Consider the following 22,998-nt stretch of genomic DNA (forward strand, 5'->3'; position numbering starts at 1 on the left):
TGGAAAGAACAATTTTGTGAACGTTTGATATAAAATGAAGACTGCCATATATATTAGAATGTTTACGTGGTATTTGAGAAAAAAGGTTGTCATATTGATAAGAAAACCTGCTTAAAACTAAAACGAAGACTGTAACATAGATTTATTAAAAAGGTTGTCATATTTCTGGAGGATACCTGTTACAATGGAAGGATTGTCATTGTTTCTGGGAACACTTGTTATATATATATATATTTGAGCAGCATCAAAACAAAAGATTCTCAAAATGTTTTAACGATGGGTGATATGTAATCAGAAAAATCTGTAAACATACAAAAAATCCCCTAAAAAGAGAGCAGTAGTATTTTCTGTGTGTTCTTTTCTGTTTATTATTTATTTTATTTTAGTTCACGAACCCTTGGGAAAAAGTCTGCAAAGATTCAAGGTATGTTGACATAGTTCGGAGAAATTGAATACAGTTTCCATTCGCAAATTGACGAACTAATAATGTGATAATTATTTGAGAGTGACAATTTGTGTTTATTTGTCATTTCTTTAAAGGCAGAACCTAGTACTCAGACAGCAGTAATATTTTCGTAAGAAGCGAGACAATGAGCTGATTCCTTTAGGGTAGGTTAGATTCAGACTTAAGGAGTTCAATAATTTTGCTAAAATGGAAGGATAAGTTCTGATGAGAATATGTTTATGTTTTTGTAGATACACAAAAATTCAGCTCGCTGACGCTTCACCCTTTGAGAAAACCTGCACCACTTCGGAGCAGTCAAGAAGCTGAAGAACCATATCAGCGTTCTTTCTTTGTTTTTCTCATTCCCACTCCCCTTTCCCTTGGGGGTTTTCTCAGAGCGGCTAGTGTATTTCCTGGTCGCTCTGGTAAGCCGCGAAGGGATTTGGGATCAATCGGCTTCGAGGAGGAAACAACCCGGAGAACAGGTGGGTGACTTCGTAACAGAAAGCAAAGCCTCAAAAACCACTCTTCCCTTGTTTCTTCCTCGATTTCGAACTCATGGATCTAGAGCAGGAAGGGTTGGACACCTCACAATTGGTACAATTAGTCCGTAAATTAAATGAGGAGATGTAGGAGGTGCGACAGGAGAATCAGGCCCCTAGACAAGAGTTAGACAGGACGAGAAGTGGGTTCACATCTTGAAGGGATCCCCAAGCCAATATCACGAAGCCCATTATAGCTCCTTCTAAGTTCGCTCCCACCATGTTCCCTTCCCAGAATTCTACTGGAACAATTTCAGATCAACCTTTACAAGTCACGGTAGTTACCCCAACCGCTGTCCCTCTAGCAAATCCAGAAAGATTCACGGGAGACAGTAACAGTTTTACCACATTCATGAGTCAGTGTCAGTTACACTTTTTGTGTAAACCGCAGGTATTCAACTCAGACACCGCTAAGGTAGCTTTCATCATCTCGTATTTAGGGGGAGTAGCTGCCAACTGGGCCATGCCTTTGGTTGATTCCAATGACCCTTTGCTACATGACTTAAACTCCTTCAAAGCCGCAATGTCTAGTCTATTTGCCAAGCACGTCTTTATCCAAGCCTCGGATAATGAACTTTTAAGTTTACGGCAAGGGTCAAAAGACTTAATAACTTATGTAACTACCTTTAATAGGTTACTGGCGGAAACTCGCTGGCCTGGAGACAAGAGAGTCTCCCTCTTCTATAAAGGTCTGAGGGATGAATTAAAGGATTCTCTGGCCTATATTGTGAACCTACCTGATGATTATAGTGAGTTCGTTGATTTAGTGATTAAACTAGATCATAGGTTGCGGGAACGAAAGAATGAAAGACCCAGAGGGGATATTAGGAATCTACATTTTAAGGTAGAGAAAAAAGACAAAAAGAATTCACATGTGGAGCCAATGCAAATTGGCAGCTTAAAAGGACCACTTTCCATAGAAGAGAAGGAGCGTAGACGAAAGGGGAATTTATGTCTTTATTGTGGGAAACCTGGTCATTATGCTAAAGATTGCTCAGAAAAACCCACCAAAAAGAAATCAATAGCCACAACAGATGGGTTGTCAAAAGAATCGGAAAACTAAGTCTCTCGGGGAAAGAAGAGATCGTTTCCTCGAGATCGGAATCATTTCAGATCTCTCAGTATGCCACTAATGTCATCAACACTACCCCTAAACATTTCACCATAAGAATAACCTTTGTCATATCCACTCAGCAAAGGTATTGCTTGCCTGTTTTAATAGATTCAGGAGCTACTGGTAATTTCCTTGATCTAAACCTGGCTCATAAATTACGGATAAGTCAGATATGGAAACCTGAACCTGAAGTGGTTAAGGCTGTTGACGGTTCAGCCTTGTCTTCAGGGTTAATTAGGTACCATACTCCTCCTCTGATCATGATCTGTGAAAATGGTCATACTGAAGAAACCATGTTTGATCTGATTGATACACCAACTTTTGGAATCATACTGGGAGTGCCATGGCTTGAACTGCATAACCCAAAAATAGATTGGGTTAAGAGAACTATTACATTGGATTCAGCACATTGCAAAATTCATTGTTATCAAGAAACTCAAGATCCTATTACTCCCCTTATTTGTGCCACTTCTGATCAACAACCTTTATCAGTACCTGTGAAATTCCAAGTTTATGCTGATGTATTTGATCCCATTCAAGCTACGAAATTACCGCCACACAGAATTTATGACTGCAGAATTGATTTAATTCCAGGGGCAATCCTACCTTGTAGTAGGATTTACACTTTAACGGAACCTGAAAATCAATATTTGAGAAAATATTTAGACAAACTACTAGACATCGGGTTCATAAGGCACTCGACCTCACCAGTCTCTTCACCACTTTTTTTTGTAGCAAAAAAATCCGGCGATTTGAGGGCATTTATTGATTATCGTGCAATCAATAAAGCGACTATTAAAAACCGATACCCTCTACCTTTGATTCCAATACTTCTAAACCAAGTTAAGGAATCTATTTTTTACACGAAATTGGACCTGCGAGGGGCGTACCATCTCCGCATAAAAGAGGGCAATGAATGGAAGACTGCCTTCCATACTAAATTCGGCTTGTTCGAATATACTGTGATGCCTTTTGGCCTTTGCGACGCCCCAGAGGCGTTTCAGTATTTCATTAATGAAGTCTTACACGATCTTCTTGATATATGTGTCATAGTTTATATCGACGACATATTGATTTACTCAAAAAATCAAGAAGAACACACCAAACACGTTTGTGCAGTGTTGCAGAGATTACGTGATAATTCACTGTTTGTAAAATTTGAAAAATGTGTTTTTAACGCATCTAAGGTTGAATTTTTGGGTTACTGGTTGTCGCCTGAAGGCATAACCATGGATCCCAAAAAGGTAGAAGCAATTTTAAATTGGCCATCTCCCTCCTCAATAAAAGACATACAGAGAATTCTAGGATTCACAAATTTTTACAGACGCTTCATATCAACATTTTCAGAAATAGTTGCACCCATCACTCAGTTACTTAAGAAAGGGCAAACATTTCGATGGACCTCTGAGGCTGAATCTGCTTTTAATAAATTAATAGAAACTTTAACCTCAGCACCAATTTTGATTCATCCCGACCCGGACAAACCATTTTTTGTAGAGGCAGACGCTTCCCAAACAGCCTTGGGGGGGGTGTTTTAATGCAAAAGGATTCTGGAACTGGCCATTTACATCCAATAGTCTTTTACTCACGCAAATTACTGGCTGCTGAACAGATTTACACCACAGCAGAGCGCGAGTTACTAGTGATCAAGGCAGTTTTCCAGGAATGGAGACATCATCTATTGGGTGCAAAACACACCATCACCATATTTTCAGATCATAAAAACCTTCAATTTTTCTCTACGGTCAAGGCACTTACTCTCAGACAAATATGTTGGTTGCTCTTTTTCAGTGAATTTGACTTCCTCATTACATATCGTCCGGGAGAACACAGCTCTTGTCTGACACTTTGTCCCGATTAGTTTGCAAAAAGAACTACAACAAAAGCAACAGTCCTCCAAGTGTTATTCCACTTGAGAAAATCACAGCAATCACCCAGTCTGAAACCTTCTTACATCAAGTCAAGAAAGAAACTCAAAAGCTAAATCCACAACAATGGTTAGAGAAAAAACAGAATTCAATCCATGATGGGTTTCTTTTTCATAAGAATAAGTTGTACATTCCACATAGAGACTTGCAATTACAAGTTTTAAATTGGAATCATGACTCAAGTACTGCAGGTCATCCAGTGATTATTAAGACTCTAGAACTATGTCAACGACATTTTTGGTGAAATAATCTTAAACAAGATGTACAACAATATGTTAAATCTTGTCCAGTTTGTGCACGACAGAAATCATCTCATTTGCCTCCCATGTGGTTATTACAACCTTTACCAATACCCCCTCTTCCTTGGCACACCATTAGTCTAGATTTTATTGCAGACTTGCCTAAATCACCTATTTACACCACAATTTTAGTAGTGGTTGATTTGTTGTCAAAAATGGGGCATTTCATTCCCTTAAGCAAACTGCCATCTGCCATGGAATTTAGCGATATTTTCTTGAACAATGTTATAAAACTCCACAGCCTGCCCAGTAAAATAATTTTGGACAGAGGCCCCCAATTCATTTCTAAATTCTGGAAACAGTTGTGTCAACAATTAGAAATAGAAGTAGCCCTATCGTCAGCATATCACCCACAAAATGACGGCCAGACCAAAAAAGTAAATCAATATTTGGAACATAGTCTGCGCTGTTTGACCTCATCAGTTACGTCTCAATGGGATGAAGTCTTGCCCTTAGTTGAATTTTCATATAATAACAGTCACCACACAGCTTTGGGTTGCTCTCCCTTCTTCTTCTTAACTGGTTGGCATCTACGCTCAGTTCCAGTATTATTCCCCGAAACAAACACTACTATGCCTGCAGTCACTGAAAGACTTAAGAAATTACAATCAATCAATCAATCACAGACATTTATATAGCGCGCTACCTACCCGGAGGGTCTCAAGGCGCTAGCGGGGGGGGGGGAGTGCCGCTACTGCTCGAATAGCCAGGTCTTGAGCTTCTTCCTGAAGGAGAGGTGGTCTTGGGTCAGGCGCAGGTCGGTCGGGAGGGAGTTCCAAGTCTTGGCGGCCAGGTAGGAGAAGGATCTTCCTCCTGTTGTCGTTCTTCGGATACGGGGGACGGCGGCGAGGGCGTGGCTGGCTGATCGGAGATGTCGTTTGGGAGCGTAGAAGTTGATGCGGTTGTTGAGGTAGCTCGGGCCTTGATCGTGTAGGGCTTTGTGTGCGTGGGTGAGGTGGCGGAAGGTGATTCTTTTGTTGACGGGGAGCCAATGCAGGTCTTTCAGATGTCCGGAGATGTGGCTGTGACGTGGGATGTCGAGGATGAGTCTGGCTGAGGCGTTCTGGATCCGCTGGAGTCTCTTCTGGAGCTTGGCGGTGGTTCTGGCGTAGAGGGCGTTGCCGTAGTCCAGTCGGCTGGTGACGAGGGCCTGGGTGACCGTCTTCCTGGTCTCGGTGGGGATCCACCGGAAGATCTTCCGTAGCATGCGCAGGATGTAGAAGCATGACGAGGAGACGGCGTTGACTTGTCTGGTCATGGAGAGGGAGGAGTCCAGGATGAAGCCCAGGTTGCGTGCGTGGTCTGTCGGTTTGGGTGCACAGCCCAGGGCGGGGGGCCACCAGGAGTCGTCCCAGGCGGAGGGCGAGGAGCCCAGGATGAGGACTTCCGTCTTGTCTGAGTTCAGTTTCATGCGGCTGGTCGTCATCCACTCGGCTACGTCTTTCATCCCTTCGTGAAGGTTGGCTCTGGCGGCGGCGGGGTCGTTGGTCAGGGAGAGGATCAGCTGGGTGTCGTCGGCGTAGGAGATGATGTTGAGGTTGTGTTGGCGTGCGATGGCCAAGAGGGGACTCATGTAGACGTTGAAGAGGGTGGGGCTCAGCGAGGATCCTTGAGGGACGCCGCAGATGACTCCGGTGGCCTCTGACTTGTACGGTGGTAGACAGACTCTCTGTGTTCTTCCGTCGAGGAAGGAGATGATCCATTCCAGTGCCTTCTCCTGGATTCCGACGTTGCTGAGGCGCTGCACTAGGGTGCGGTGGCAGACAGTGTCGAATGCCGCGGAGAGGTCTAGGAGGATGAGGGCCGCTGTTTCTCCGTTGTCCATCAGGGCTCGGATGTCATCGGTGGCAGCGATGAGGGCGGTTTCGGTGCTGTGGTTGGCTCGGAAGCCAGACTGGGAGGGGTCGAGGGATCCATTCGTCTCGAGGAAGGCGGCCAGCTGCTTGTTGACGGTCTTCTCTATGACTTTGGCTGGGAACGGGAGGAGCGAGATGGGGCGGTAATTCTTGAGTTCGGTGGGGTCCGCTGTAGGTTTCTTTAGAAGGGCGCTGAGTTCGGTGTGCTTCCAGCTCTCCGGGAAGGTGGCGGTGTCAAAGGAGGTGTTGATGATGTCCCGTAGGTGGGGTGCGATGACCGCGTCGGCCTTGTTGAAGACGTGGTGAGGGCAGGGGTCGGTCGGAGATCCGGAGTGGATGGAGTTCATCATGCGAATGGTGTCTTCGGTGCTGATCGGAGTCCAGGCGCGGAGGGTGGTGGTGGGGGGCGGTGGTTCGGTTGTGGCGTGCGTCGGTTGAGTGCTGAAGCTGTTGTGTATGTCCGCGATCTTGTTGTGGAAGTAGGAGGCGAGGGAATTGCAGAGGTCTTGCGATCGGGTGATGTCGTTGTTTCCGGCGTTGGGGTTGGAGAGCTCTTTGACGATGTTGAAGAGTTCCTTGCAATTGTGTGCGTTGTTGTCCAGCTGGTCCTTGAATGCAGTTTTCTTGGTGGCGCGAATCAGTTGGTGGTGCTTCCGGGTGGCCAGCTTGAGGTCGGTCGTGTTGTCCGGTGTTGGTTCTCTTCTCCAGGCTTTCTCGAGGGCTCGGCAGTTCTTCTTGGAGCTCTTGAGTTCGTCGGTGAACCATGGGGCCTTCTTGCTGCCGGGTCTGCTAGGCGGGGTCCTCAGTGGGGCGAGTTCGTCCGCGCAGTTGTTGATCCACTTCGTGAGGTTGTCGGCGGCCTGGCTGGGGTTCGCTGAGCTGGCGTGGGGGTGCTGGCTCAGGGAAGCGGCGAGCTGGTCGGCTGAGATCTTGTTCCAGCTTCTTCGAGCAACCGGTTGCTGGTGGTGATGGATCGTCGTTCTTTGGAAGGTGAAGTGGACGCAGCTGTGGTCCGTCCAGTGGAGTCCAGTGGCGTGGTTGAAGGCGATGTCTTTGCTGGATGAAAAGACTGCGTCGAGTGTGTGTCCGGCGAGGTGGGTGGGGGTGGATACCAGCTGCTTGAGTCCGAGGTTGGCGAGGTTGTCGAGCAGGGTGGTGGTGTTGCGGTCGTTGTTGTTCTCCAGGTGGAAGTTGAGGTCCCCCAGGAGGATGTAGTCAGCGGAGGGGAGGGCATGCGGGCTGACGAAGTCGGCGATGTCCTCGCTGAATTGTGTGCGTGGTCCCGGGGGTCGGTAGATCAGGGTCCCCCTGAGGGTGGTCTTCGGGTCGGTGTGGATCTGGAAGTGCAGGTGTTCGGCTGTTTTCAGGGTGTCGTTGGTGTTGGTCGAGATGTGGATGGTGTCTCTGTGGATGATGGCGATGCCTCCTCCAGTCTGGTTGTCGCGGTCTCTCCGGGTGATTGTGTATCCCTCTGGGATGGCGATGGCGATGTCGGGTGCTGAGGAGTCGTTCATCCAGGTTTCCGTGAGGAAGGCAATGTCAGGAGCTGTGGTGTCGAGGAGGTTCCAGAGTTCGATGGCGTGCCTGTGGACGGAGCGGGTGTTGAGCAGGATGCACTTGAGGTGGTTGCTGCTGGTGTTGGCTTGGCGGGTGCTGGTGTGGGGCAGGTCCGGATGCAGGTGAACTTGCAGGTGTGGCAGCTGAAGGGTCCGTGGGTGTGCTTCGGGGTGGCTCGGTAACATCCAGTGATGCCGCCGGTGTTGAGTGCGCTGAGTTCGGTGGCGTTGTAGGACAATCGGGTCGTCTTCCGTCTGTGGGGGCCAGGGGTCCTGGCACTGGGCGCGGTCCAGGCGCGGACGGGCGCAGACGGGCTTACCTTTGGCACGCCTTCGGCGCACAATCGGCGCGCCCGCTGCGTGTGACCGCTGCGCGTTCGCACGGTCGCCATATATGGCGAAGTGCGAGGGGGGGCGGAGCAGCTGGGAGGCGGGAGCGGGGAGGGTACAGAAGGAGAAAAAGGGGCGTGGTTAGCGGCGGTGGCAGGAAGCGGGGAGCGGGGAGGGAAGAGACGGGGGCAACAAGAAAACAGGCAAACAGGCACTACAGAAATACAAATTTACAATACAATACAATAAATACAGGGGCACAGGGCAAGAAAGCGGGGCCCAGGAGCCTGCAGGTCAGGCGAGCACGGACCACGCCGCTCGGTGGCAGGGGGCGTGGTCACGCGGCGGCTGCCAGGGCAGCGAGGCAGGCAGGCTGGAGGCACACGCAGCAGCTGGTGGCCGTGCGGCGCGGGGGGTGTCCTAAACTAGGTCACACTCACCTGCGTCGCACGGTCGCCATATATGGCCAAGTGCGAGGGGGGGCGGAGCAGCTGGGAGGCGGGAGCGGGGAGGGTACAGAAGGAGAAAAGGGGCGTGGTTAGCGGCGGTGGCGGGAAGCGGGGAGCGGGGAGGGAAGAGACGGGGCAACAAGAAAACAGGCAAACAGGCACTACAGAAATACAAATTTACAATACAATACAATAAATACAGGGGCACAGGGCAAGAAAGCGGGGCCCAGGAGCCTGCAGGTCAGGTGAGCACGGACCACGCCGCTCGGTGGCAGGGGGCGTGGTCACGCGGCGGCAGCCGGGGCAGCGAGGCAGGCAGGCTGGAGGCACACACAGCAGCTGGTGGCCGTGCGACGTGGGGGGTGTCCTAAACTAGGTCACACTCACCTGCGTCGCACGGTCGCCATATATGGCCAAGTGCGAGAGGTTCAGGAACACGTAAAAAAGAACTTAGCCAAACATAAACAAAAGGCCAAAACATTCATTGATAGACATCGAACACCAACACCACGCTATAAAGCAGGGGATCTTAGATTCGAAACTAATAAATGGTTGTTTACACTATCTGATTGACTGGAAAGGGTATGATGTTTCAGAGAGGTCTTGGGAACCTGAAGCTAATGTACATGCTCCAAGGTTAATGAGGTCTTTTCACGCTCTTCATCCTAAAAAACCCCGTCTTGTGAGACAACCTTTAGGGGGGGAAACTGTTACGAGAAAACCACAGTCTGTATTAAATTAGGATTACTGTTCAGAGTACGCAACCTATGTGTTACTCTATCATGCTTACCTCATCTAAAACTTGAAAAAAGAATGAGTGAGTAAATATTTACTATGTGGGCTAACAAAATCGCACCTGGTGTTTTTGATTATTCAGTGAAATCGATGTGGACCTCAGCCACCTTTGATGGAGTACCATGACCTTGTATAGGCACTCTGGAAAAGTATTCAGGAGAGTTCTGATCCTTCCCTGGATGATGCACAATGGTATAATTGTACTCTTTTAACCGTAGTCCCCATCGTTCAATAAGGGACAAACTTCTACTTGCATATGCCACAATATGCCTCTGAGCATTCTGGTGTCTGCTTTGCTGCACAAGGATGGGCTAACATAGAAAACAACCTATTTATTAAGCTTTGGATTGAAGTATGCCATTTCAGTTGCATTCTCAATGGCTTGTTTAATTCTTTGAAAGCTTTTCTCACATTCATGTAACCAATGAAATGAAACATTATTTTTCCTCAATTCTCTCAATGGAGCACTTACTGTTACGAGAATACCACAATCTGTATTAAATTAGGATTACTGTTCAGAGTACGCAACCTATGTGTTACTCTATCATGCTTACCTCATCTAAAACTTGAAAAAAGAATGAGTGAGTAAATATTTACTATGTGTCTAGCCAAGTTTGTTGGTATTTAATTGTATTTGCCAATGATTATTTATTATCCCCAAGAACAAGGTTGTCACACGTACTAAAACCGTTGTATTTGCCAATGATTATTTCTATCCCCAAGAGGTTGTCACGCGTGCTAAAACTGTTGTTAGCTTCACATGCGCATCGTTGAGAAAACATTAGTTGCTCACGTTTTTCCCCAGCTAACCTCAAGGGGATAATTCATGTGTTCTGTAAACCACGGTTGCATATGCAAGACACGTGAAAATACGAAACGTGACCCACACGTCTTTCCCTCCTGCCTATAAAAACCCCCACTCACCTCTGCCAGATGCTTCGTTTACTGCATGACGGAGTACTCACCTGTTTCCAATCCTCTTTGGCCGCATCTTCTTGAGGATCCAGTTTTCAGCGCGTCTGTCCCCGACGTGAAGATTCAGTTCCGGGTTCTTCTGTTTCCCCGAGACGCCTCCGGCTCCTATGTTTTTCCGGTCCCGATCGAAACATCGACCCTTCCTTCCTGGGATTTCCGGGTTCCTACAAAACAAGCGAACATAAGAGATTATTGGAAGACAGTACAGTTTATTTTGTAAACATTTTCCTGAAAGCGGACATTTATTCAAAAGCGTTATTTTAGTAAAGACTAAAAGACTTTGGAAAGAACAACTTTGTGAACGTTTGATATAAAACGAAGACTGCCATATATATTAGAATGCTTACGTGGTATTTGAGAAAAAAGGTTGTCATATTGATAAGAAAACCTGCTTAAAACTAAAACGAAGACTGTTATATAGATTTATTAAAAAGTTTGTCATATTTCTGGAGGATACCTATTACAATCGAAGGATTGTCATTGTTTCTGGGAACACTTGTTATATATATATATATATCTGGAACAGTAAGTGGCCATGCCAAGAAACAAATGAACTATAGAAACATCTAGTGGGGAATCAGCATTTCACTGTGCTTGTACTTTAGCAGGGTCTGGTGTCATACCCCCATCAGAAACGATATGGCCAAATAATCTTAGCTTTTATTTTATAGAACTCAAAATTGTCTGCATTCAAAGTCAAACCTGCTTCAGCAAGTAACTGACATGAATTGTTGTTTATCACTTACGATTTAAGTTGGTTGTTTTTCTTCTAATTGTTAAATATATTGTATTAATGTTTTATCAATATTCCATGTTATATTGTGCAGTTTTAGTTAATATGCAATATTATGATGATAGTAGAAGGGTGTCTATTGTTTTTAATGCTGTCCTGCATTACACCAGGCAGCTTCCAGCAATTCTGAAAGCTGTCACAGTTGTATATGTCAATCATACCAGAATATTCCGGAGCAGCTGCAGAAGAGATTCATGAACTCGTTAATAATCCTTTTTCAAGGGGTGGGCCCTGCTACAAAGTGCCACAGGCTGCCTCAAAATAAGTCATACTCCTTGACATTTGTAAGGCTACAGGTGGAACAGGGAATGGGGTCCCACAACTGTACAGTTGGGAAATGATGTCATTTGCTTGCAAGTAACAGCTTTTCATTTTTTTTTGTGTAGTTCTGCAAAACAATATTGTACGCATTCATGACAGGTGGTATGATACATCGAATGATGTCTTGAAACAGTTTGGCAGCAGATAACACAACAAAACATAATCTTTTCTATCGAAATAGACCAACATGTGTAGAACAGGTTGTAATGTACCTGCAATCTTCTTCAAGTTCTAACTGATGAAAACCTATATTTAAATCAAGGCGAGAGAAGACTTTTGCACAATTTAATTGAGTTATCAGGTCAGCAATGTGTGGATCTGGATGTTTTCTCTTTTCTCTTTTCTCTTGTTTGCCTGATGCATGTTAACGCATCTGTGTACAGCTCTTTCACTGTCCTTTTTATGCACTACCACTATGGGAGAAACTGGTGGCATTGCACCAGTTGAATGCTCAATAATGTCATGCTTAAGTAACGCTTCAAGTTCTCCTTCAACAGCTTCTTGCAACTTAAAAACAATGTCTCTATGTCTCTAAGCAACAGGACAGATGTCCTCATTAATATGTAACTTTACTTTCATAGTCTTAAGCTTTCCAAAATCATAAAATAACAAGGGGAATTGACTTACTATTTCGTGGTGAGCATTCAAGTTGTAATTAACTGAAATAAGTCCCATATCCGCGGCTGTGATGAAACTGAGTAGACAGGCATTTGAAGCACATGGATGGGTGCTTGCATTTTAGTTTTCTTGTTTTTCAATGTAGCTACAAATGAAACTTGATTTTTTAAGGGCATTGATGCAGCCCATGTATACACTTTGGTTTTTGATGGCATAAGCTGCGGCAATGGAGATAGTTAATTGTTTTTCTCCTCAGGCATAATTTTTAATGGATGCGCCGTTGTCGATAATGAAAGGGGCCAAACAGCCATTTACTTTCAGTGTAATCTTCGAACAATGTTTGAATGAATTTGGTTCTCCCACATATCGATCTTTTCTTGACTAACATTTTTCTTCACAAGTGGCCAAACCAAAATGGTCACACTTTTGTGAGGTAAACATTGACATGGCACAGACATTTTCATCACTTTCACTTGATACTGACACAGAATTTATGTTTGCCAATGATTTAGATGGTGATCAACTACGTTTACTGTTGATTTGTTTCAACTGATGTCCCCGCTCGACCTTGTGGGTGTGCATCTAATGTTGATTCTGGTACGTTCTGGATGCCTTTTTATCTATGCGCTGTGGCGCACTTACTTTTGTCTTCGCTTTGCAAACCATCACAAATTGGTTCTCCTTCCCACAGCCTTTACATATCTGTCCTAGAGCAGGACATTTACCTTTGTATGGAAACAAAAATTCACATCTAAAACACAACTTCTTTTTGGAGATAGACATCACTTTGTGTCCGTCAGCCTTTTGTTTTGACTTATTTTTCACACTCATTGCTGTTTCATCCTAGGCACCTCTGGCCTCCATGTCATCAGCTTGTCTAACAGCAAGCTCGTCAGCACTGGCAGCCATCGACACTCGCTCCAGACTAAGGGCCCGAATATGAGTTGTACTGGTGGTAAAGGAGTGCAGGATTGGCGGTCCGACCCCCTTATTTCAACCATGGTGGTCGGACTGCCATAGGACAACTGCAACTGCCAGGGATCTGCAATCCCTGGCTGTGGCGTGGCACACTGAGGCCACAATATGTTTTGCGGTGCCACTGTGGCACCGCCAAGCATATTACGAGTTCCCTGACTGCCTCACTTTTCATGGGGGTGATCCCGCCATGAAACGTGTTGCAGTGAGGAAACAAAGGGGGCCCTACAGGGCCTCCTGTTGCCTTAGTGTCATGGGGTGCATGCAGGGGGCCACATGATGTGCCTCCCTGTCTGCATGCACCCCCTTTCCTAAACAGCATGGACTGCACAGTCCACGCCATGCAGGAACGGGATTTGGCACTCCCATTGCGGTGCCTTTTTAATTGACACCGCTGTGGGAATGCCAAAGGAACGCCCTATTTGGTAGTGGGAGCGGGTCGGTGGTGTGGCATCCCACTCCCACACCAACAAATTTATACTCAGACCCTAAGAGTTTCTCTCAGCATTCGTCATCTGGATGAATCTAACAGGAATCAGTCAATAACTCTCAGACCCATAGCTTTGTCATCAACATATTCATTGAACTTACATGTCTGATGAGTGTGTTGAGTCTTTCCACAATTCATCAATGGTTTCACCAACTTTCGGGCATTTTTGGTTGAAGATGTATTGTTCGCAATCAACATTTGCCATTTGATTAAACTTGAGATTCAACCTTTCTTTAATCTGACCGTATGTTACTTTATCCATTTGCTGCATTTTCTTTATGACTTCTTTTGCACCATCAACAGCAAGATTTTTAAGATGCTAGATAATCTTTTTGCTATCAATTGCTTCAAGTGCATCAATAAAATCATCTAATGTCTCTAGCCAAGCAGTCCATCCATCTCCAATATTTTCCTTTTTGATCGTATCAAACGGTGGTGGTGGCTTCAGGAAAGTGGCAGTGTTGTAGCTATTTATGGAAGTGGCTGACGTCGAGGGTGAAGCTCTCTCCGGTTCCTGTGGCTGTTCATCTTGAACCTGTTCATGTGATCAGCCTATAAGGCCTAGGGACATACTGGTCTCTGGATCATCTTCGATGACTTGTGGAAAGAGTGCCTCGGTCTTTGCCTCCATCGGAAAAGCAGCATTTCACTATTTCAAAGATATCGGAGTCTTTGGCGATTGTCGCGCACCTGTAAAACACAACCCCTGTGCTTGTTATGGGTTGTGGCGCCTGGCGTGGAGGTCATACTGGCTCACTTTACTCAGGTTCTGGTGAGTAAATAACTATTTTACTCTTTAGCATCTCTTTGCCCGCTCTTTATCTTCATCACTTTCTAATTGTAACGTTATCTTGCAATTTGTGATTATCAATAGCTGCTCCTTGAAAACCTGGTTGTATCTGCCTTCAGAATTAACGCTCCGGATCACGTATGACTGTATGTTGCATAGTGGCGCTGTACCGTTATGTACGGTCTTACCAGCAGGCTCTCTGTCACCAATATGTAGATTTCTTTGCAATGCTTTTGTTGTTTCTAACTTCTGTATAGTGGCTGGAGTTGTGTTTTGACTCCACATGCATTAAGTGTCAGTTGCATACTTTGACTGCAACACATGTGGAATGCACAAGCAGTTTGCTTGGACCATGGCAAACTCTCTGGGAGAGCACTGTCGATCTTCGTGTTACTCATCCCGGAACTCGCTGCCAGTTGTAGCGTAGTCCCCAGCCTGGGTACCCACCAATGACTATGCCACACATGGAGCTTAGTCTTACACATCTTTATTCATCTGCATGTCACTGTGAACTCACATTCTAAACCAAAATTCAGTGCATTCCACTCTAACACTTGCGTCACAGTTCTATGGATTCCATCAGGAGCCAAAAGGGTTCTATCATTTGTAACTCACAAGAACCTACAGCGAGCTGCTCATTCCCTCTCTTTGTGTGAATCCACTATTATTCCTTTTTTCAAAAAGGGAAACCATTATAACCCAGCATGTTACCATCAGAAATTACTCCTGGATGCCTTTTTTTAATTGCATGCCAAAATGTTACTGATTTTTGTCCATGAGTTGCTCTAGAGCAGAGAGTAGTCCACATGACTGACCTGGGCTTTAGGGAAGGTATGAAAATGTTGGTGTAGGGTTTCTATCTATTGTACAAAGAATGTCTTCCTAAAGCATGGCATACTTTATCTGGTATTTATCAATCAGCTGAAATCTTTTGACTCCAATGATTCATTCATCGATCAGCTGCAAGCTTTTGATGCCATAGAGTCATTATTGGATCAGCGGCAAGCCTTTGAATCCATAGATCCATTCATTGATCAGCTGCAAGCATTTGCCTCCATAGATCCATTCATTGATCAGCTGCAAGCCTTTCACTCCATTGAGCCATTCATCAATCAGCGGCAAGCCTTCGACTCCAGTTGTGGGTGACACTGTAGGAGCTAGGCCTGAATCCATTGTTCCTGGGAGCTATAACAGCTCTAAATGATAAAAAGTAAAGGGGACAGATGTCCGATCTTTTGCTCATCCAGCACAGTGTCTGCAAGAATTTGTGTTGGACCAGCTTTTCTTCTGTCTGGATATTAACACTCTTGAAGTGACTGTGATAGTCTATTCTCCATGTTCTTTCTGTGATGGGTAAATGCGTCCCTATAGCTCCTAGTCTTCTGTTTCCCGACTATGATGTGCTCCTCACCAGACCCCCAAGGGCTCTGAGGTTCACGATGCCTGCCTTCAAAGTGTACCTCTCCAGGAAAATCCCTGTCATTAATGTTGGTAAATCAGAATTAAGTTTGATGAACCCTGGGCAGTTGGACGTAAATTTTGCTCTGCCTACTGGAACCCTTGAAAAAGTTGAGGCCTTTCAGTACCTATGGGTTTCCCTCTCTCGACACACAGTGAAGGGTGAAACACTCCGATAAGGTTTACATTGCACTTAACTAAACAGCAAAGGGTGTGTTTGACTTTTAAATATGTATTGTCTTTTGTATCCTAGACATGGGCGGTCTAGGAGGCCAAGCCATTCGCAAAGGTAAACACGGCAGAGCTGTGGGAAAGCTTCACAGGCTCTGCAAAACAGAAAGGACGCTCATGCTCAGTGTGTGGCTGTTCTTCAGTCGACCTCTATGATCATTTTCAAGGTCCAATTAGGAATTATCTCCATCACAAAAGACCTTGCAGCAAGTCCTGGCCAAATACCTGGTGGAATGACCTTGGCCTCTTTTACAGAAGTAAAGTGCTCCAAGTAGAAAAGGAAGAGTATGCATCCAGTTTTCCCTTTATTGAAGTGCTTCTTGGCTCTAGGGGGCACTGTGCCCTGTGGAAGTCACCATAGTCTGCCAGTCAGGGAGATGGGCAAGGAGGCACCAAGAGGTTTAACCCTGAGGAGAGTGGGAAGCTAGTTGTACTCAGCATCTGGCCTATGTTGAGCAGAAGCCTTCATTCGGTTATAAAATGTCTCTACTTGCCCTTTTATTCTGGTCAGATTACTGTGACTCCCGGGACCAGGATATGGAACAGGAAGTCAATGGAAGAGTCCATATGTTTGGCCTCCTCTGTAGATGATGTGACTGCTGTGCTTTTTTCCATTCTACCCCCTGGTAGGTCGGTGTAAGAACTCTTGGTTTTAACCACTTTTAATGGGTAGTGTTATCTGGCCTGGTATGTATTCTGTGCAGTTTATCCACTCCACAACCACTCTGTAGTTTTCTTTCAATTTCTGGCTGTAGTTTGGCAGCGGCAAGAAGTATGATTTAAAAAGTGCCAGGTTTTTTGTAATCCTGGGCATAGTACTACACTGCACTCACAGAGCATGTGTAGTTTGTATTACGCAAAATGCAAGTAGCACAGTGCAAACACTGTGCTACAACACATAGTGCAGCAGCAATATCAACAATACCAACCAATGCTTTAATAAAGCAATTTTACATGCTAAAAAACATATAACCACTTCACAAAAGTGAACTGTGAATGAAAATGTTAGGCAATGAGAGAGGTGATGATTTTGGGTTCCCCCCTAACCTAGGGGGAGACTCAAGCAGATGCCTTGAACACAAAGAACATATCATGCTGGTGAACGATTCAGTGGTGGTCCCTTCCTCCTAAGACCACCCCAAGCACAGTTATGGGCAAAAATACAATCCCAACCAAAGGCCCTGCAAAGCATTATGGGACGAGATTAGCAGTGGGCAGTGAATATTATAGTATCCAATATCAAAATAATTCTAGAAAGAGCTGCAGTTCAACTAGTTGTTACTAGATGTCCCTCACGAGTCAAATGCAAAAGCATTGAAATTATTATTACATCAAGCTGCAGTTCAACTAGTCGTTACTAGATGTCCCTCACAAGTCAAATGCAAAAGCATTGAAACCCTTTGGTTGGGATTGTATTTTTGCCAATAACTGTGCTTGGGGTGGTCCTAAGAGGATGGAACCACCACTGAATTGTTCAAGAAGATGTGCTTTTTGTTTTCAAGGCATCCACTTGGTTCTCTCCCTAGGTTAGGGAGGATCCCAAAATCATCACCTCTCTCACTGCTTGCTAAATTATCATTTTCACTTTTGTGAAACGACTATGTGCATTTTAGCATATAAAGACAGATATGAATTTAATCATAACTAGCACTATGTAAGATACTGTTTGCAGTTATTGTGCAGAGCAGCCAAGCACACAGTACTAACAGCTATGCACTATGCAGTTTGTGTAGCTGAGCGTAGCTCAAAATGTACTTAGCGTAGCTACATGTAATGCTACTATGCAAACTACGCCCAGAGTTAGTTTTTTCACCGCTGTTTTGTCATTGATATGTTTACTGGATTGTTGTTTAGCACTTATGATTTAAGTTGATTGCTTTTCTTCTAATTGTTAAATATATTTTATTAACGTTTTATCAATATTCTGTGTTGTATTGTGCAGTTTTAGGTAATATGCAATTTTATGATGAAAGTAGAAGGATGTCAATTGTTATTAATGCTGTCCTGAATTACACCAGGCAGCTTCCAGCAAGTCTGAAAGTTGTCAAAGTTGTATATGTCAATCATACAAGAACATTCCAGAGCAGCTGCAGAAGACATTCATGAACTAGTTAATGATCCTTTTTCAAGGGGTGGGCCCTTCTACAAAGTGCCACAGGCTACCTCAAAATAAGTCATACTCCTTGACATTCGTAAGGCTACAGGTGGAAGAAGGAATGAGGTCCCACGACTGCACAGTTGGGAAATGATGCAATATGCTTGTAGGTACACAACTATGAAGGTGTATGGAGAATATGAGATGGACTTGGATAAATGTATGTCTTTTTTAACAGTCCTGTGTTGTACTCATCCATATTTTTCTGGTCATCTTGGTATTTATTCTGTCTAGTGTCTGAAAATTAAGTCACTTAATCGAGAAATGTACACTCACAATTGGTACCTGTTGGGTTTTAGAACTACAAGCAGCAATGTGTATATGTGTATGTGATACTAGTTAACAATGTAGTATAAATTTCTTTGAATACCCATACCTACTTAAGGGCATCCTTGCTCTTTTAACTTCCCTTGCTGTCAATTTGCACACAAATGCTGGCCATAAAGTTATGACTGACACCATGGAGTGCCACTCAAAAGAAGACCTAGTTTCTGTATTTTCGTTTGTTTAAGAATAAACAGAGTTATAAAAACACATTTAGCCAGATGTACAAACTGCATTTTGTAGTACGAAGAGTAGTATTACAGCAGTACTACTAGTAACGTACTTCAAAATGCAATTCATTAATCTACAGCCGGGGACCTCCACGTCCGACTCTCCTGTTTTCTGGATGGAGATAACTGACAGACTGGCAGAGACCACCATACATGTAGCTTGCATTTTAATAGTAAATGTGGGGCTCACCAGTCAAGAGGTTGGAAAATCGGGAATCTTTACTTCTAAATGGTAGAGGCATGGGCACATTTACAGAGGGGTTTACAAACTACACGTTCAAAGTTGATTCAGTCCTAAAGGTGTCAAAACAGGTATAAATGTACTGAAGTAAGTCAAGCACCAAATATGGGCACCTATAGGTACTACAACATACTCTCATAAATAGCAAGCATTGGCAGAGCCAATAGACCTGGTGTCATCCGCAAGCCTTTGGGCAATTCTCGCTTTGCTTTGTCACAGCTTTTGCAAGACTTTAATGTTTGGGAAACTGGCTGGAGTTTCTCAATCTAAAAAAAACATGGACTTAGGATGCCGCAACTCAGAGAAGTCAGCCAGTGGCTGAAGTGGGGTGACAGTTGCCCCGTGATTCATGCTAGAGTGGGTTGGAGAAAAATGGGAATGATACAACCAAAGATAAATGGATGAAGTTGGCTGAAAACCCCTATAAAAAATTATGTCATACACATAATTTTAGTAAAATCACAAAGAGTTTGATACCACATATTGAAAAAAAAGCCACTCCGTGCGCCATTGGCTGTCAGCCGTTTGCCTTTGAGAAAGAAAGACAGAACAAAAAAAGGCAGAAGGAAAGCAGTAAGTAAAGAAAGAAGGAAAGCAAGAAATAAGGAAATAAAGAAAGAATGAATTAAAGAAGGAAAGACAGAAGGTAAGAAAGAAGGCAAGTAAGGAAACAAGAAGGAAATAAAAGAAGGGAGTAAAGAAAGCTGGAAGCCAAGAAAGAAGGAAAGAAAGAAGGCAAGAAAGAAAGAGGGATAGAAAGACAGACAAAAAGAAGGAAATTAGGATAGAAAGCAAGAAAGAGGGAAAGAAGGAATGAAAGCAAGAAAGAGGAAAGAAGCAAAGAAAGAAAGAAGGCAAGAGAGAAAGACATCAAGAACAAAGGAAAGAAAGAAGGCAAGAGAAAAAGAAAACAGGAAAGAAGAAGTGAAATAAAAATGAAAGCAAGAAAGAAGAGATGGAAGAATAAAAGAAAAAAGGAAAGCAAGAAAGATAGAAAGATAGAAACAAAGAAAAAAGGTAGGTGAAATAAAAGAAGAAAGGAAAACAAGAAAGGAAAGAAGGAATGAAAGAATAAAAAAGAAAAGAAAGAATGAAGGAAGGAACACAAAGGACTAAGAGAATGAAATACACAAGGAAAGAAAGAATGAAAGAATGAAAACACAACAGAAAGCAAGAAAGAAGGAAACAAGGAATAAAAGAATAAAAGAAAAGGGAAAGAAAGAAGGAACAAAGGACTGAACGAATGGAAGGTAAGAAAGAAGGGAAGAAGGAATAAAATGGAAAGGAAAAATTACAGAAAAAAGAAGGAGAGAAGAAGCATAAAAATGAAAGCAAAGAAAAAAGGAAAGAGAAAGACAGATGAATGAAAGAATAAAAAAAGCAAGAAAGAAGGTAAGAAAGAAAGAAACAAACAAACAAAGAGGGGAAAGAAAGAAAGAAAGAAAGAAAGAAAGAAAGAAAGAAAGAAAGAAAGAATGCAATAAATAATATGTGCTAAAAATGCTGAAAATTAAACCCGAGGAAGGCTAGTTTTCTTTCTGGGCAAAGTTTATTAAAGCACTTTTGGTGAAATTGAGTCAAGAATAAATGTGTTCAGAAGAATTGTTTGCTTATAAATTCACTTGTATATTTTTGAAGCTTTCGATAACTTAATATGGAACAGTTTGAAATGGACACAATCTGTTATGCTGCGAAATACCAAAGTCAGAAAAGGACACTCCAAAAGGAGTTTACAACTGCATTGCCAGTAGACAGGAACTGATAAAGCGTTGAATGTGGCCTGTGCTCACAACTGGTAAAGCGCCCTGCTTTCTCATCTGGCTCTAAGCACAGAGGCAACATCAAAGTAATAAATAAAATAAAAAAATTGGCACAGAAGGGAACTAACTTGTGTGTGAATGTGCTTCTTGTGAAAGAGCAAAATGCAGTTTCCAGAAAGTGTAGTGATCCAATGGCTGAAGTGGGCTGATCCCCTGCAGCATGCAGCATATTGTAGTGTGCGGAAGCAAAACTTAAATGACACACCAACAGACCAATAGATGATGAAACCTGGCTGAAAGCCCCTTTAAATAACTATAGAGTACATATATAGGTTTTTCAAATGTCTTAGGTACAGTGAGGCCTAAAAATGAAGGCACTGATATAAAATAACATTCCACAGAAACTAATGTTAAATAAATTAAAAATACGTTTACATTTAATTCACTGGAAAAAACAAAGGTCAAAGTGATGTTATAGTTAGGTGAAAATGGCAGCAAAAAGTAACATTTTAAACAAAAGAAACACTGAAATTCAACAGATGCAATTAATTGAAGTAACTATAAGTCGCACACCCACCATGCACAGTTTTGTCATCAATGATGTCATTTCAGATGTTGTAACGATGCTGTCAATGATGTCATAGAGTATGTCATGAGTGATGTAATATGTGAGGTCATAAGCTGAGTAAACAGATGTGGAAAGGGGAAGCTGTACTTATGCAGAAATCTCGCTCTTTAACTATTTTAGACACTTAAAACACATCATGCCTCAAATTACTAAAAACCCACACCTCCCCTCACATTTTAACCATGTGGTTTCATAATTCCAATAACATCACAATGCTCATTAACTTCAGCCTGCTGTTCAGGAAAATCTTTAAATTTAACAGCTCATATTCCAACAAAATGGTGCTCAGGAGTGCCCCACTATTGTTTTGAATACAAAATGTTAACGCTCTAGTTGCTCAAAGGAACTTGGAAAATGGCTTCAGGTAAGCCCCGGTTTATCATAAGCACAGAATGGTAGTGCTCTTTGGGCCAAATGTATAAAGGCCTTTTGCTTTTGCAAAAGATCCAATTCGCACAATCAGGCCATTTGCAATCGCAAAAAGGCTTTTTGTTTTGGATGAAATCCAGATTGCAATTCGGTAACATGTTGCCGAATTGCTATTTGAGTTTGCCACCAAATACCAATTTGGTATTTGACAATGGCATGTTTAGGTAGTTCCTTTGAAATACAGAAATCAGAATGGTATGTATTAATGTTTTGCGACCGACATCCGGTCACAAAACATCTTGTTCCATATTTATCAAGGGGTCACACGGCTTTTGCACCATCCAACATAGTAAAAAAGCACCGCAGCCCATAAGATGTGTTTTAGAAAGCCGTGCAATGCCCCTTTGCATGGTCCTGAGTGGCTTGATAAATACAGAGCAATGCAATGCAGTGCAAATCATGCATTGCATTACTCTGGCCGAAGGAGGTATTCCAGGGGGAGGACATGGGTGTTCCCACACAACACCCATGGATTTTGGTGCATTCCAAGATTTACCATTACTGGCAAACCTGGGACTGCGCCAAAATGCTACGCCTTCACAGGGTAGGCGTAATGAGGAGAAATATGTTTATTTATTCTCATTTTTTCATCTTTTTATGTGTGCTGCAGAATACAGCACACATAGAAAATGGAAAATTCCTCAGGGAATTGTCTTTGTGCAGGAAGATGTCCCTTCCTGCACAAAAACAATTGTGCTTACAATGCAGGAATCCTTGCACCGTGGTGCAAGGGGGGGTATGTTGGTGCTAGAGAGCACATTGTGCCTGACAGGAATGTCCTGTATATTGTTAAATACGGCATATTCCTTCCCTTTCCTATCATTCAGTGCAGCACAGCAAAGTGACTTGCAGTGCTGGGTTATATTTTTATAACTATTCCTCTAATCCTTTACCCTCTACAAACATTTAGTGGTAACCCATTCGCAAACAGGAAGGGGTCCCGATGGGAATACTTCTCTTCTGTGAATTTTGACAAAACATGTTTTAAGAGTAGGCAGTTGTCCAATAGACCACTGCTTACTATTAATAAATGTTGATTACGCCCTTTTTGTTTTTTAAAATAAAAAAAAGCATCCTGCTTTGCTTTCAGGAAAATAAGTTGCATTTACAAAAATACTTGATTTAAAAGGAATCACAGACATGGTGGTCTGCTGACCTCAGCAAGCCACAATCCCGATGATGACTTCAATTCATATTCGGTCACAATTTGAGACTTATGTCACTAACATTCATGAGGTATGTCAAATCGCAACCCTCTAGAAATCA

The sequence above is a fragment of the Triturus cristatus genome, chromosome 4_2 (genome assembly GCF_964204655.1).
Source record: "Triturus cristatus chromosome 4_2, aTriCri1.1, whole genome shotgun sequence".
Classification (NCBI taxonomy): Eukaryota; Metazoa; Chordata; class Amphibia; order Caudata; family Salamandridae; genus Triturus; species Triturus cristatus.